At 49.1% G+C, this 11129-nt stretch overlaps 1 protein-coding gene across 2 annotated transcripts in view; it reads right to left on the reverse strand.

Moving 5' to 3' along the window:
• The window catches only part of ALPL (alkaline phosphatase, biomineralization associated), a 66165-nt gene extending 55289 nt beyond the window's left edge, over positions 1 to 10876 (reverse strand). Inside the window, exon 1 of one of the 2 annotated variants that reach the window (XM_081574680.1) lies at positions 10702 to 10876. The gene's annotated coding sequence lies outside the window, so the exon portion shown is untranslated. Of the gene's footprint in view, positions 1 to 9975; positions 10129 to 10701 lie in introns of those variants that run through there. The other variant, XM_081574683.1, reaches the window with a different exon arrangement.
• Between the last annotated feature and the right edge of the window lie 253 nt (positions 10877 to 11129).

Raw genomic sequence — 11129 nt, forward strand, 5'->3', positions numbered from 1 at the left:
CTGCAGACAAAGTAAATGGTCACTCAGAGAAGGCAAGAACTTGACTTAACCGAAAATCACATGGCAGATCCTTCTAAAGGTGGGACTTATGCTTTTTTCAGATAAAAGCCACCTAAACACTTCTTTTTTAAAGAACCTAAAATGTTTCCTGAGCTTTGCCTGGCAGCTTGCAGACCTGGCTGGGTGAAATTCATCCACTTGAATCACAGACTGAGATCCGGGAGGAAAAGAATGCTTCTCTCAAACGAGCCTGGGGTCAGTACCTCACCACAGGGTCACTAAGGAAACAGCCTTAGTCGATCCTCCCCTCTCTCCCTTCCCTGGGTCAGGGCAGAGGGACAGAGGCACCAAGGGGAGGGATTTGGACCCAAGATATCCTTTTTGAGCCTCAACTGCAAAACAGCAGCGCGTGAGGGACAGGGGAGGTTCAAGGATGATGTGGAAATTGCCTGATACCCAGCAGGTGCTTACAAAAATGCTACTTCCCACACAAGGTCATTTCTGAACTCCTCTGTGGGTGCAAGGACCAGGCGCCCTGTGGCAGCTATCAGGAATCAGGGCTCTCCCAGTTCATCTTGTAACCCCCAGAGCAGTTTGCTTGTGGAGACCTTTTACAATCTCATGCTAGGCAGCTGCCTCCAGAATTTTTCACGCTCAGTCGCTAAGTTGTGTCTGACTCTTGGCAACCCCATGGACCACAGCCCACCAGGCTCCTCTGTCCATGGGATTTTCCCAGGCAAGAATACTGGCGTGTCCAGTACTTTGGCCACCTGATATGAGGAGCTGGCTCATTGGAAAAGACCCTGATGCTGGGAAAGATTGAAGACAGGAGGAGAGGGGGACGATGGAGGATGGGATGGTTGGGTGGCGTCACCGACTCGATGGACATGAGTTTGAGCGGGCTCTGGGGGTTGGTGATGGACAGGGAGGCCTGGCGTGCTGCGGTCCATGGGGTCACAGGGAGTCGGACACGACTGAGCAACTGAACTGAACTGAACACATATATTAGGCACCTGATATGATGAATTCTAAACTATCAACACAAAAAAGTAAAACTCACTGTTATTTTATGTTTATCTCAACATGCAGCTCTTAATTCATGGCAAGGGCTGCCTGTTTCTATTAATGATTTATAATGTGTTAGCATGTATTAAAAGTTAAATGAAGATAATAACTGTAAAGTCAAGATTTCTGTCACTTTCAAGTGGCCTGATCTAATAAGTTCTGGAAACTCTAGTTATTCAATGCTTACATATGCTTACTAGACACCAGCACTGATATACTAGACTGAAGATTATTACAGCTTTATCTGTAGAGATATGGACCCTGGCCTTTCAGGTTTTCAATTGCATAGTGACTTCTACCAAGGCATATACATTACACAGTGCCTCTGGGTGTGTATGCGTATGTGTGCATGTAATGAGAAAGAGAGAGACAGAAGGCAGTTTTTTTTCCCCAGTGAGTCAGTGGTGTTGGGTCAGTAAAATTAACATTACTATCTCACCCATTAGGTGGAAACAAGTTCACACGCCAATGGGTGTGTGTGTGTGTTGATACCTGGTGAAGCCTTCATCCAAATATACAAATTATATTAGTTTTCCTAAAAAATATTTAACAAATATTAAATAGTCTTTTCCTTATTTGTACAATAATATGTGATCATCTACATCTGGCGTTCAATGTTTTATGCAGCAGAGAAAGATGAGAATACCACAATTTAGGGTGAAGGGTCACAAACTGGTGGCTCACAGCGAAAATCTATCCAGCAGATAGATTTGTTTAACAAACACTATTATTTTTAAAACTCCCAGTATTAAATAATTTGGAGGTTTTGTAAAAAATCTACATTAGAAGTTTGTCTCAACAAACAAAAGCTCTGGATATACTGGAAACTCATTATTACATGGCTTGAGCTAAGTGTTGCTTGACTCTTCAGTTCAAGACTGTCTCCATGCTATGCATACCCTGCTTCATCCACGTAACCTTGCCTGGCTTCTGGAGACACATGAGGTTGCAATCTTTGGTTTCCAGGGAGATTCTAATTTATTTTGGTAAATTCAGTTCAGTTCAGTTCAGTTCAGTCGCTCAGTCGTGTCGGATTCCTTGCGTCCCTATGGATCGCAGCACGCCGGGCCTCCCTGTCCATCACCAACTCCCGGAGTTTGCCCAGACTCATGTCCATCGAGTCGGTGATGCCATCCGGCCATCTCATCCTCTGTCGTCCCCTCCTTCTCCTGCTCCCAATCCTTTCCAGCATCGGGGTCTTCGGTGATGCCATCCGGCCATCTCATCCTCTGTCGTCCCCTCCTTCTCCTGCTCCCAATCCTTTCCAGCATCGGGGTCTTTTCCAATGAGTCAACTCTTCGCATGAGGTGGCCAAGGTACTGGGGTTTCAGCTTCAGCATCGGTCCTTCCAGTGGACGTCCAGGGCTGATCTCCTTTAGGATGGACTGGATGGATCTCCTTGCAGTCCAAGGGACTCTCAAGAGTCTTCTCCAACATCACAGTTCAAAAGCATCAATTCTTCAGCACTCAGCTTTCTTTATACTCCAACTCTCACATCCATACATGACTATTGGAAAAACCATAGCCTTGACTAGATGGACCTTTGTTGGCAAAGTAATGTCTCTGCTTTTTAATATGCTATCTAGGTTGGTCATAACCTTCCCTCCAAGGAGTAAGCGTCTTTTAATTACATGGCTGCAATCACCATCTGCAGTGATTTTGGAGCCCCCTAAAATAAAGTCAGCCACTGTTTCCACTGTTTCCCCATCTACTTCCCATGAACTGATGGGACCAGATGCCATGATCTTAGCTTTCTGAATGATGAGCTTTAAGCCAACTTTTTCACTCTCCTCTCTCACTTTAATCAAGAGGCTCTTCAGTTCCTCTTCGCTTTCTGCCATTAGGGTGATGTCATCTGCATATCTGAGGTTATTGATATTTCTCCCGGCAATCTAGATTCCAGCTTGTGCTTCTTCCAGCCCAGCGTTTCTCATGATGTCCTCTGCATATAAGTTAAATAAGCAGGGTGACAATATACAGCCTTGACAGACTCCTTTTCCTATTTGGAACCAGTCTGTTGTTCCATGTCCAGTTCTAACTGTTGCTTCCTGACTGGCATACAGATTTCTCAAGAGGCAGGTCAGGTGGTCTGGTATTCCCAGCTCTTTCAGAATTTTCCACAGCTTATTGTGATCCACACAGTCAAAGGCTGTAGCATAGTCAATAAAGCAGAAATAGATGTTTTTCTGGAACTCTCTTGCTTTTTCCATGATTCAGCAGATGCTGGCAATTTGATCTCTGGCTCCTCTGCCTTTTCTAAATCCAGCTTGAATATCTGGAAGTTCATGGTTCACATGTTGCTGAAGCCTGGCTTGGAGAATTTTGAGCATTACTTTACTAGCATGTGAGATGAGTGCAATTGTGCGATAGTTTGAGCATTCTTTGGCATTGCCTTTCTTTGGGATTGGAATGAAAACTGACCTTTTCCAGTCCTGTTGCCACTGCTGAGTTTCCCAAATTTGCTGACATATTGAGTGCAGCACTTTCACAGCATCATCTTTGAGGATTTAAAATAGCTCAACTGGAATTCCATCACCTCCACTAGCTTTGTTCGTAGTGATGCTTTCTAAGGCCCACTTGACTTCACATTCCAGGATATCTGGCTCTAGGTGAGTGATCACACTATCGTGATTATCTGGGTCATGAAGATCTTTTTTGTACAGTTCTTCTGTGTACTCTTGCCACCTCTTCTTAATATCTTCTGCTTCTGTTAGGTCCATACCATTTCTGTCCTTTATCGAGCCCATCTTTGCATGAAATGTTCCCTTGGTATCTCTAGTTTTCTTGTAGAGATCTCTAGTCTTTCCCATTCTCTTGTTTTCCTCTATTTCTTTGCGTTGATCACTGAGGAAGGCTTTCCTATCTCTCCTTGCTATTATTTGGAACTCTGCATTCAAATGGGAATATCTTTCCTTTTCTCCTTTGCTTTTCGCTTCTCCTTTCACAGCTCTTTGTAAGGCCTCCTCAGATAGCCATTTTGCTTTTTTGCATTTCTTTTCCATGGGGATGGTCTTGATCCCTGTCTCCTGTACAATGTCACAAACCTCCGCCCATAGTTCATCAGGCACTCTGTCTGTCAGATCTAGTCCCTTAAATCGAGCTCTCATTTCCACTGTATAATCATAAGAGATTTGATTTAGGTCATACCTGAATGGTCTAGTGGTTTTCCTACTTTCTTCAATTTAAGTCTGAATTTGGCAATAAGGAGTTCATGATCTGAGCCACAGTCAGCTCTCGGTCTTGTTTTGGCTGACTGTATAGAGTTTCTCCATCTTTGGCTGCAAAGAATGCAATCAATCTGATTTCGGTGTTGACCATCTGGTGATATCCATGTGTAGTGTCTTCTTCTCTATTTCCTTCCCCCTATAGGCTCCTCCAGCCAAGAATACTGGAATGGGTTGTCATGCCCTCCTCTGGGGGATCTTCCCCACCCAGGGATCAAACCCACATCTCCTGTGTCTCCTGTATTAAAGGCAGATTCTTTACCCACTGAGCCACCTGGGAAGCCCATAGTGGAGCGTATTGATATCTTAACTAAAGTATTCTGTTTATTAGATTTCAAAATGATCCTTTGTAAGTGTCTTACAACACTGTAAACAGAAACAAAACAAAATCCTTTTCATTAGTTATTTTTCAACCAAAGAGTCAAGTATTTCTATTTAATCATATATAAATAGAAATAGGCTTACCATATTTTTAAAATATATAAGTTCACATGTCCATATAATTATTTACCGCTTTACTAGAAAAAGCAGTCTTAACAATAGTTGACAATGTTATCTTCATATACAAAGTGTAGCATATTTCCATGAAGGTAGCCCAAGATCAAGGCACCCAGCCATGAGCTTGTGGAAGTATCTAGGTGTATTCATATATTCTGCCTCTTATATTATTAAACATGATTTAAAAAAAAAAAAAAAAAAGAATACTGGAGTGGGTTGCCATTTCCTTCTCCAGGGGATCTTCCTGACCCAGGGATCGAACCCACATCTCTCACATTGGCAGGTGGGTTCTTTATCACTGAGCCACCAGGGAAGCCCTCCAGAGCGTTTACCATGAGCTTTAACCATGAGGCTTCACGGCTTTCCTCACTGTCCTCAAGCTCAGACATGGCGATTTGGAGATTTGTGCTGCAACTGTTATGCTGCCTGTTACCCGCGGGGCCTAGGCCCCTGGAGAAGGGAATGGCAACCCACTCCAGAATTCTTGCCTAGAAAATCCCACGGACAGAGGAGCCTGGTAGGCTACAGCCCATGGGGTCGCAAGGAGTCAGACACAACTGAGCGATTTCACTTCACTTTAGGCCCCCGGAAAAGGGGAAAAAACAGACCGCTGTGGCTTCAGAGTGCAGGATGGTGCTTCCTGTCTGTGAAGTATCACCAGTGCACAGGGCTGTTGGGAGCACTAGGTAAGGTGGTAGATGTCAAGGGGGTCCCTTCTCTGAGGGGGGTGCGTAATCTCTAGTCTGAAGCACCCAGGGTTGCCTGTCTCCAAGGGGGTGGACCCCAGGCCCAGCTCCCTAAGGACCAACAGACTGATGCTCGGTCAGCCCCCGAATTCTAGAGCCCTTAGCCCCTTCCCGGGACTGGCGAAGCAGGAAGACAGCGCCCTAGTCTTGGCTGACATGTTCCAGAAATGCTGCCAGGCCCTGGAAGAGGGGCTGGGGTCCGTTATGCCCCACATTCCGCCCCCGAGCCTCGTGAGGGCCAGCCCGAGCCCCATGCACCTAGCTCAGAAACTGCAGACTCAGGAGGCAGCCCGGGGATGGCAATGAAATGAACGGGCTGGGTGTGAGAGCAGGGCGCAGAGGGGACTGCGGTCAAGAGGATGGACAGGCTGCTGATTGGCTCCAGCCACGGCGGCCGGGCCGGGATGCAGCCCAGCGTGGCCACATCTTTTGATCTTCCCAGAGAAACCAGAACCCTTATTTTTATGTAAAACAAAATCGCCTGTTTTCACAACACCAACAACTAAATCCAAGCTTTAAATCACTACAGGAGTCAACAATTCCCCTACCCCCACCCGCTGCTGCCCCAGGACGGCAGTTTGCGACTGACCTGCCGTTAACTTCAGCCACACCAACCCTTAGGGATGCCCCAATGCCCAGCTCATGCCCTTCAGGCATCCTGGGATACAGAAATGGACCCTGAGGCTCAGAGAGGGCAAGTGACTTGCCCAAGGTCACACAGGTAGGGTAGCACCAGTTCAAGGGCTTAACCTCTGTTCTGAGTTGCAGATTTTTCCCACGAACTCACACCACCTATATCCTTCCTCAACAATCCTTTTTTTTTTTTTTAATATTTCAATGATTTTATATTCCAAATATCTGTCATTATTTTTTGAAGATTCTTCATGTTGCAATTCCACATATTTAATCCATTATTAAAATGTAAAACTATATTAACAAAATTTGTTTAAGAATTTTATATATTTGAAGACTCTAGGATTCCCTTATTTTTTTGTCCCCCAGGCCAGAGACATTTTTAGTGGTAATATTTTTTAGTATCTTTTCTGTATCACCTACTATCTACCCATCAATAACGTTCATTGCTTTCCTCAAAACTGTCTCCCTGCCCCTCATTTTACCAGCCATTCTTTCTTTTAAAAAAATAGATATATTGAAGATATGCCATGGAAATGATACACACCAAAATCAAGATAGTGGTTACTTTTCAGAAAGGTCATGGGAGACCCTGGGCAAGCCCTTATTCTCTCTGGACGTCAGTCTCCCTGGTCTGCAAAGTAGCCAGTTGACAGAAGCAGCCTTTAAATGCCTTCCAACTCTGAAATTCTAGGCATCTATGAGGTCTCTTCTGCAGCCAGTACTTTGTGGCCTCAGATGAACATAAAATAGTAATAATAATAATAATGGGGAGGACAAGTCCACAGTAGCCAGGAAGGAACACTACAATTTTTAGTGAAACTTGACTCTTAGTTACTGGAATTCAGAAAGAACGATGTAAATACCCAGGCAGTTTAACCACCATCCAACAGTTAAACAAAAACACATCTGGTTTAACTTCATTTTCCTCAACTCCTCCCCCGCTCCTGCACCCCCTACTCTCATCTCAAATTTTACCCCTTAATTTGAGAAGTCAAATTAAATGCAAACAATTGATTTCATGCCACAATGAGGTTGAGAATTTCAGCATGGAAAACTTTAAGCATGACGTTTTTCTGGGAGCAATTAGGAAACGTTGGGGGATGGCATGAGGGGGCGGAAAAATAGGAAGACTATTCTTGAATGTTCTTTGGACACCGAGCATCAGAGAAGAGTTGTCGAACGCCTACTAGGAATCCAGCACTTAGAGCGGTCAAGCATGTTGCCTCAGGTCACACAGCTAGGATTGGAACCCAAGGCGCTCATCCGAAAGCCATTTTTTCCCCTCCTGTTGAGGCCTTTGTAACCTACACAGGGCCTTCCCTCTGGCCCTTATGGATCACTGGGTAGTGGCCAAAAAAATGTCTCACAGAGAATATTAACTTCTCAACAACAATCTCCAACAGCGGTCATTTCCAACTGAGCCATTGAATGGTGAAAAACCATTATAATCTTGCCAACCCTTCACAACGCTGCAAACTATATATTATTAACCCATATGACAGATGATTTCCTCACCTGAGGCTCAAAGAAGGAAAGAAACTTGTCTAGAGTCATACAGCAGTGCTGGGAATGAACCTCCAGTATACTGCCCACAGCTGCCCTCTAAAAGCAATCCTGTGGACTGCAGCCTGCCAGGCTCCTCTGTCGATGGGATTCTCCAGGCAAGAATACTGGAGTGGGTTGCCACACCCTCCTCCAGGGGATCTTCCTGACTCAGGGATGGAGCCCACGTCTCTAATGTCTCCTGCATTGGCAGGCGGGTTCTTTACCACTAGTGCCACCTGGTAAGCCCTCAAAAAAGTAAGGACATCTCTAAAAAAAAACCCCAAGATACACACTGCACAGCCTAGCTCCAGCCTGCAGAGGACGAGTACCACGATTTAACACTGGAAAGCTGAGTTTGCATTCCTGTGGCCACATGGAGATTTTGAGTGCTGGTCCTCAGCCCAGCTTGCTCACTTTCCCCGTAATATTCTCTTCAAGCTCTGAGTTTTGTATTAATAACTCCAGCTGGACCTATTCAAAGTGAGCACTCTTGAGCTATGCCACTGGATCCTACCCCTGGGTTAGGAGGCCTCATCTCCAAAGATGTGTACAATACCAAGATCACTGGAGCTGGTCACCAGGGCTCCAGCCCCAGCTGCCCAGGCAGCATCTCTTGTTCTCTTGTTCTTGAACAAGTCACTTCCCTTCTCCAGGACCGGTGTCTTCATTTGTAGGACTGCATCCAGTTTGCAGGGCAGGTCGGGTATGTAAGGACCGGTAGGGCTTGAGTTTGGTTTCACCTCATTTCAAAGCTGGGACATATCCAGGCAGCAGGGACTGTGGAGGTTAACAGTTCCAGGCCTGTTCCAGCACTGAGCTCCAGGCTCCTGGCCACAAGCGGAGTCTAGGATGGTAGGAGGTGGCACTGGACTGTGAGCAAGGAGGCCAGCACGCCACTCGACAACACAACCCATCGGGGAATGGGCAGGGCCCAGGCGGTGGGTGACAGGTTTCCGGGGTTCAGGGCTGAGACAAAACCCTACACTCCATCTCAAGTTTGCATTTTCCGCTGAGATTAGAGCTGATGAGAGCCAAAATTTTCTTAAGCACAGGCACCAGCTCAACACTTTGTATACATTAATCATGCTATTTACTAATTTCAGCTTAAAGGAGGAGACTGAGGCAAGACAGGCAACAGAATTTGTCCCAGGTCACACAGCTAGGTTACCTTTTTCTATTAGTGAAAACCAAAGGTTGGCTGATCCGTTTTACCCATGTTACTGCATGTTAATCTCCTTCCTTGTGAATTGCTTGATTCCTTTTCTAAAGTGTCAGTTTCAGAGCCTGAAAAAGTTTTGTTATACAAGTGTGCAGATGTCTGTGTAATTTATCGCTGCATTCCCAGCACCTAGAACAGGGTTTGGGGCATTAATAAATGTTTGTTGAATGGAGACGGCATTTTGTTTCTGGCCTCAGTTCAGTTTTATTCCTCACGACAGTCTTATGAGAGGGGTACACTCCCTTATCTTACAGGTGGGGTCACGGATACAGACATGGGCCATCACTGAAGCCTGTATCTCTCTCCACGGGCTGGGAAGGTGGGAAGCCGTGTCCAAGAACCTTTTCTGCTTATGGAGTTCAGCTGTATGAAGTTCAGGAAGAGAAAAGGAGACAGAGAGACAGGAAAGGCAGGGGCAGGGAGTGGAGAGGGCAGGGTGGGGAGGACACCCTGGGGAGGTCCAAAGGCTTGAAGATGACAGGTCTAGGGCGCCGGGGAGGCAAGACTGAACACAGAAGAGCCAGAAGGAGGAACGAGATCAGCCCCTCATCTCTTGGTCTGTGTAGAAGTAGCAGGGGGATAAGGTTGTAGGATTTAGAGTCTGGATTCAAATCCGGGCCTCAGACTTGCTTAACTGCTTCTGGCCTCAGTTTCCCTGTTTGTAAAGGAGACGATGCATGTCAAGTGTTGGAGCCTGGCACGCAGTAGGTGTTCAACAAACGGTTGCTGTCATCTTTGCTGGTGTGGGAGCCCACCCCCTGCCTACTAGGGACGCGGGGCCCACCTGTAAGTCTTTTTTTCCCCAGAGCCCAGAGGCCCTTTCTGGCCAGAGAACTGCCCCTCTTTAGATCTCCTCCTCCACCCACAGGCCGCTGTAAAGACCCCTCCCCCAGCCCCATTATGCACTGAAAAAGGGTCTGAAGAGACAATGAGGGGGAAGGCTGGGGCTCCGCTCAGCTACCCGCCCCACCATTGTGACCAGGCTTTTAACCCTTTCTTATCAAGACCAGGCACAGGAACCCACCCCGGGCCAGCCGCTCACCTGCCTACGCCCAGAGATGGATCGCAGCAAACTCCCCCAGCTTCAGGGGCTCCAGAGCTTGGCCCCAAGGCCGCTGCGCCCCCCACCACAACTTCCAAACAACTCCAACACGCCGGATGTCCGTCCTCCCGCCCCCCTCCCCGCCCCCACTGCGGCTCCTGGACCCAAGTGCCTCCCTCTTTGCACTGTTCCCAACTCCGGCCCAAACTACTTTTGGAGCCCACCCAGGCAGACCAGCCCCCTCCCCTGGCGTCTGTGCCAAGATCTTGAGGCTGCTAGATGGCCGGCAGTTCTGCGGTAGGCAACCCGAGTCTCTTGATCGCGGCCCAAGGGGGCGCCGTAGAAGCCGCTCAGCCACCGAGCACCGGGAGGCGGTGCCGAGACCGAAGATGGGGGTCTCAGGCAGCGGCCGGGAGACCCCAGGGCTGCAGCGGCAGACTCGAGCGCAGTCAGCCCGCCTCGCCGGCTCCGCTGGGGCACTTTCTGGCCTGGCCCAGCGCGCCCGCCGGGAGCCACGGATGCGCGCGAGCGCGGGAGCGGGACAGGTGGCTGGAGGTTCCGAATTGGCTGCCTTGGGCGGTGTGGGGGGGCGCGGAGGTCCCGGCCCGGCCCCTGATGTCCAACCTCGCCGCCCTCCCCCGGCAAGGGGAGGATGTGGAAAGGGGGCCTGGGACGCTCCACATCCCGAGGGTCCCGGAGAGCCAGGAACCAGCGTCGAGTCTTTACCTGCGCGGAGTTCGCGGGCGAAGGTCTGTCCCGGCGCAAGGGACGCGGGGTCGGTGCGCTGGGAGCACGGACGCGGAGGGGCGGGAGCGCGACGCTGCCCCGGCCAAGTCCCCCGCGGGCTTATAAAGGCGATCGCGGGGCTCGCGCGCGGCCGGGGCAGCCCTCCTCGGCCCCCGCCCCCGCCCCCGCCCCCGCCCCCGGCCCGGGCCCCGGCCCTCCCCGCCCCCGGCCCGCCCCTGGCCCGGGCGCTGCCGGCCGGTCCCGCCGCGCGGCCAGCGCGCCGCCTGCCGGGGAGCCGGACGCCCTCCGTCTTCCTGCGCCCGGGCTCGGCTCCCGCCCTTGCGCGGGGTTGGGGCGGGCGCGTCCCCGCGAGGCCACGCTCTGTCCTTTCTCTCCGCGAGCGCCGGCTGTGATTCCGTCTCTGGGGG

This window comes from Giraffa tippelskirchi, chromosome 3 (genome assembly GCF_054371585.1).
Source record: "Giraffa tippelskirchi isolate mGirTip1 chromosome 3, T2T-mGirTip1v1.2.pri, whole genome shotgun sequence".
NCBI lineage: Eukaryota > Metazoa > Chordata > Mammalia > Artiodactyla > Giraffidae > Giraffa > Giraffa tippelskirchi.